Here is a 6,265-nt window from a genome sequence, read left to right as displayed (position 1 = left end):
CCTAAAAGAAAATGAATACTTCAAACATACCAAGAAAATGAAAATCCAAGAAGAACATGGAAACATTAAAACTATGAAGAAACTGACAAGAAAGAGCACACACACACAAAAATGAACTCAGCACAAGAAGACATGCAGAACAAATAAAACCAGCAGTACACACACACACACACACAAAAACATAATCATAGCAATTAATCCATATCTAACAATAATTACACTGAATGTAAATGGATTAAATGCACCAGTTAAGTGATAGAGAGAGGCAGAATGGATAAGAAAACACGATCCTTCAATATGCTGTCTGCAAGAAACACACTTTATACACAAAGACAAAAACAGACTAAAAGTCAAAGGATGGAAAAACATATATATCAAGCTTATTGCAACCCAAAACAAGAAGGAATGGCAATACTAATCTCTGATAAAATAAACTTAAAGGAAAAAAAACAACAACAACAACAACAACAGTATAATCGATAAAGGTGGACATTATTTCATATAATTATTAATGGATGTTTGTAGTTGGTTCTTTCCATTTTTAATTTTGGTCCTTCAGAAAATGAATGCCCTGAAAGCTTTACTTCTTACATTCCATTAAAATTGACTATATTTAGAGGAAGCAGCTCTTCTTCACTCATATCTTTTAATTGCCTTCATACCTGAGGGGCTCATCTTTTGACACTGAGAAAATAACCAACAATCTGAGAAGCTGAACTAATCCCAACCAAGATAAATTCCCAAAGAAAATCACCACGATACATCATAATCAACATCTCCAGAACCAAAGGCTAGGGAAAAATCCTGAAAGCAGCTTGGCAAAAACAAAGGGTTACCTACACAGAATATCCAATACGATTAAACTCTGATTTTTCAGCAGAAGCCATGCAAGCAAGATGGCAATGGGGAGCCATGCATAAATCTTTGAGAAAAATTTTGCCAACTGAATATTATATATTAAGCAAAATTGTTTCTGATTGCTAAGACCAAATTTGAAAATATCCAGATAAACAGACATTAAAGAAATTTGTTTTGATTCATGGTGTGAGATCTAGATCTCATTTCAATCTTCTGCAAATTGAATTACAGTGTTGCCAGCACCATTTGTTGAAGAGCCTTTCTCTTCCCCATTTAATGTGTTCTGGCCATTTGTCAAAGTTCAACTGACTGTGCGTGGATTTATTCCTGTGTTCTCAATTCTGTTCCAATGATCTATGTAGATTTCAATCAGGTATCGGCTGTATCACATTCTGAACTATTTGTGGAGTGAAATAATTTTGGAGGAGATACTCTTTCCTACCCCTACTGTATCATCATTTTTCTTTTTTGTAGCCACTCCTATTTGTCATTGAACATGGAATTCTCCTGGAATTCCAAATTTGGAACTGATTTTACCTTTCAAGTTTTTGTTCAGGTCCTCTGTTATCTGCTTTTTGGAGGGATTTCTGACAAGAAGAGGAGGAAAATGATTCAATCATCTGATAGCTTTCTCAGCTAACCTTCAACATTCCCTTCATCCTCTTAAATTTGTAAACCTGGAAGGGACTTATTCTTCTTTCTTTTGTCAGGTCCTTCTCTTTTGTCTCTTTCTTTTTTATCCTGAAGTACACTTACCTATTCACTTTCCCAGGGATAAAAATGAAGACAGAACTTCAGAATACACACTTAGTAGGCAAAAAATTGGCATCATAGTTTCACATATTTATTCTTTAAAAAAAAAAAAAAAATCTAGATTGGAAGTTAGTAAACTATGGACCATGGGTCATATCTGTTCCTCAACCTAATTTTGTAAATAAAGTTTTATTGAAACACAGACATGTGTTTTTGTTTTAAGTAGTGTGTGTGGCTGCTTTTGTACTACAAAAGCAGAATTAAGCAGTTGTGACAGAGATTGTATGGTCTGAAAACCATAAACTGTTAACAATCTGACCATCTACAGGAAAAGTCAGGCAACCATTGAACTGTGTTGCCTATGAAATGATTTAAGGTTATTAACAGCTTTACACTATTGAAAACAATTTTCATTGTACATTCCTTTTTTATGCTTGGCATCCTTTTGAGATGAGAGTTATGGGAAGACTGTTGGCACTCTATCTGCTGAATTAAAGAATATGTGAATTTAAATTTTTGACAATAATATAAAATTATTCTCCTAAGTGTTGTACTAATTTATTTTTAATTATGGTACAAAATGTAAAAATGTACTAATTTTACCTATTCATTAAACCAGTAAACTAGTTGCCATGCGGTCAACTCCAATTCATGGCAACCCCATATGCATCAGAGTAGAACTGAGCTCCACTTGGATTGGAATGATAGCTTGTTTGGAATTAGATCACCAGGTCTTTCTTTTGAGGTGCCCGTGGATGTACTCAAACCACGAACCTCAAACCTTTCAGTTAGCAGCCAATCTTGTTAACAGTTTGCAGCATCTATGGTACTCCAATCTTATCTATGTTGTTGCTGTTAAGTTCTGTTCAGTTGGTTCTGACTCATAGCGACCCTGTATAGGGTTTCTGAGGAGTGGATGGTGAGCTTGAACCACCAACCTTGCAGTTCAAACCGACCTTCCAGTCCAGTGCATTAACCCACAGTGCCACACCAGTACAGGTGTACTCATTTATACACTTAGTGCAGCGTACACAAATGATATCACTACTTTGTTTATAGTGGATATTACAAAACCTTTAAATGTTTAACCAATTATGTAGATGGGAAATGTTATACTACAGTTTTGATTTGCTTTTTATGGTGTTCTTTTTTTTTTTTAATACAACTTAAGCTGAGCATATTTTATATTATTTGACTTTCTTTGAACTATCTTTTTCAATTTTTCTATTTGGCCAATTGTCTTATAATTGTTTCTTGTACATTAAATAAATAATCCCTATTCTCTCTTATGTGTCCACAAGGTTTTTAGTGGACACATAACTTTTCTGAAGACTTTCCCTTTCATGAGAAGGTTTATTACATAAGTGAATAGTTAAATTTCAATATCTTCTCTTGATTTCTGAGAAGCTTGTATTTAATTCACTCTTGTGTTGTTGGGAAATCTCTGGGAAGATGATGTCATAGTAGATATAAGCAGTTTAGTTTAGAGGCTGCTATATTAGGACATAAGGAGCTCTGGTAACATAGTGGTTACAAATCGGGCTGTGAACCTTAAGGTCAGCGGTTCGAAACTACCAGCTGCACCGCGGGAGAAAGATGAGGCTTTCTACTCCCGTAAAGATTTACACCCTCGGAAACCCTATACAGGGTTGCTATGGGTCGGAACCGACTCGATGGCACATAACAACAACAACATATTAGGACATATTGTCAGGAAGACCAGTCACTAGTAAGGTGGCAGGTCAGAGAAAAAGAGGAAGAACCCCAAAGAGATGGATTGGCTAAGTGGCAGCATCGATGGACTCTAGCGTGGTAACAGTAGTGAGGTTGGCCCAGGATCAGGCAGTGTTTCATTCTGCTGTGCATAAGGTTGCTATGGATCAGTACTAACTCGATGGTACCTAACAACAACAATATTTACATAATAAAAAATCAAATTCTAATTTCTTCTCTTAAAGACTTTCCAATTTTAGAAATAAGTTATGATGTGAACATATGAAATACATCAACCTACAAGTTAATGTATATAGATGCAAATTGACTAAGAGAAAAGAAGAACCATGGACATCCTAGGGAGTCTTCAGCCAAGAGGAAAAATGTGAAAAGACAATTTATGCCACTCTTTATATCTATGCACCATCCTCTTCCTATTTTAGCAGCCTTATTGAGTTTATACTGGTCCAATACTCATGAGTACTTCCTTCATATGCATACTAAAGATATCCAGACACCTGGTACACAAAAGTTATACACAAATCAGGAAGAGTAAAACTAAATCAATCTTCACACCACCACTGCTTACTTCAATGGATACAATTCAGACCATTGGATGTGCATTCACATTCTTACCATGACACCAAATCTCAATATGATGAAGGCTAATGTATATATGTAAATAGATCCCTGAGTATTGCAATTGTATTTTCTTTAAAGATTGATAATTCACATCCATCTAGTAGAAATACAGAAGAAAATCTTGGCAATATGCTTCTATAAAGATTACAGCAAGCAAAAAAATCTATGGAGCAGTTCTACCTTTAACACACAGGGCCACCATGAGTCAAAGTAAACTTGATATTTATTCTTGTCTTTTTTTTTTTTTTTTAATGGAAATATAATTTCCTTGAACAGAAAAAGCATGAAAGAAATAAGCATGACATAAAACTGGAAAATCATAGGATGTACTCAAATTGTGCTTTTTTTGCATGTTAGTTTCTCTATAGCAACTCCAATGTTGAGTTCTAGAATCAGATAGGGTAGAGAAGGTCATAATTTTGGAAGACAATAAAATGTGGTGGTTATCATCCAAGTGCTGATGTGCACTAGGAGATGCAATTTGGGTCCAGGTGATCCAATTCATAAAGTGTGTTTCATTAGTCAATTTGCTTTAGCTATGAGAATTGTTTTTCTTTAAAAATTGGGGTTAATAACAGTGCTAATATCATAAGGTTAATTTGAGAATCATAAAAGAAATTGCATATAAAATGTGTAGCCTAATTCTTGGTGCATAGGAAACCCTCAATAAGCACTAGTAGCTATTTATAGTGATATTTATTAGTTATCAATAGTCTTTCATTTAGAAAGAAAACAATGCTTCTATATTGAGCATTTGTATTTTTGCCATATTATTCTCTTACCACATGTTATTTTTTTTTCAGATTTCTAAAATTATACCACATGCTAACATAGCCTGAAGCCTCAAATAGAATAAATGAACACTACATAGAGTATTTTAAAAATCCAACATAACAAGATGCATTCTATACATTACAATAAAGAATAGAAATAGCCTTTCTGGCCAATTAGAGGTATATAGGTAAGTCTTCACATTTGTTGCTAAATTTTAGAGAAGCAGCAAAATTTAATCAAATGTAGATACAGGATTATAGAGACAGAAATAGATTTTCTATGAAATGCTTTCTTTATACTTCCAGCAAGAGGTGAGACAGCTCTTATAATAGTTGTTGTTAGGTACCTTCAAATCAGTTCCAACACATTTCAACCCTACGCACAGCAGAATGAAACATCACCTAGTATTGCATCATCCTCACTATCTTGTAAAGCTTGAGTCCATTGTTGCTCACACATGTGCAAATCAATCTCATTGGGGGGTCTTTCTCTTTTTCACTGACCCCCCACTTTATCAATCATGATATCTTTCTCTTGGTTCTTGTACCTACAGATAATATGTCTGAATTATGAAAGATGAAGTCTTGCCATCTTGGAATCTAAGGAACATTCTGGCTGTACTTCTACCTACACAGATTTGTTAGTACTTCTAGCAGTCCATAGTACTTTTATTATACTTCTTCAACACCATAACTCAAATGCATCAATTCCACTACTGTTTTACTTATTCATTGACCAACTTTCAGTTGCAAATAAGACTACTGAAAATACTATGGTTTGAATGAGGGGCACCTTATTCCTTAACCTGACATTTTTTATTTTTGAACACTTTAATAGAGGTATTGTGCAGTAGATTTCTTGACTACTGCTCCCATAGTGTTGATAGTAGCTATACTCATAATGAAGTCTTTGATAATTTTGACTTTTTCTCCATTTATCATGATGTTATTTATTAGTCCAGTGGTGAGGATTTTTGTTTGCTTTACATTGAGATGCAACTTATACTGAAGCCTGTAGTCTTTGAATTTCATCAGTAAGTATTTTAAGTATTTTTCACTTTCAGCAAGCAAGGTTGTATCATCTGCATATCACAGGTTTTTAATGAGTCTTCCTCCAATACTGATGCCACGGTCTTCATATAATCTAGTTGTCGGAATATTTTCTCAGTGTGCAAATTGAATACGTATGGTGAGAGAATAAATCCTAGTGCATGCACACCTTTCCTGATTTTAAGCCATTCTGTTCCCCCTTGTTCTAGAAGTTTGGGATATATACATGTTCCTCATGAGCTCAATTAAGCATTTCAGAATACTCATTCCCCACGATGTTGTTCATGGCTTGTCATGAACCACACAGTTGAAGGTTTTGCATAGTCAATAAAACACAGGGAAACATCTTTCTAGTATTCTCTGCTTTCAGCCATGATCCATCTGATATCAGCAATGATATCTCTCATTCCATGTACTTTTCTGAATCTGTCTTGAACCTCGGGCAATTCCCTGTCAATGTATTGTTGCAGACGTTT

Source organism: Chrysochloris asiatica, unplaced genomic scaffold (genome assembly GCF_000296735.1).
Source record: "Chrysochloris asiatica unplaced genomic scaffold, ChrAsi1.0 scaffold00057, whole genome shotgun sequence".
NCBI lineage: Eukaryota > Metazoa > Chordata > Mammalia > Afrosoricida > Chrysochloridae > Chrysochloris > Chrysochloris asiatica.
Note: the sequence above shows the minus strand (reverse complement) of the source record.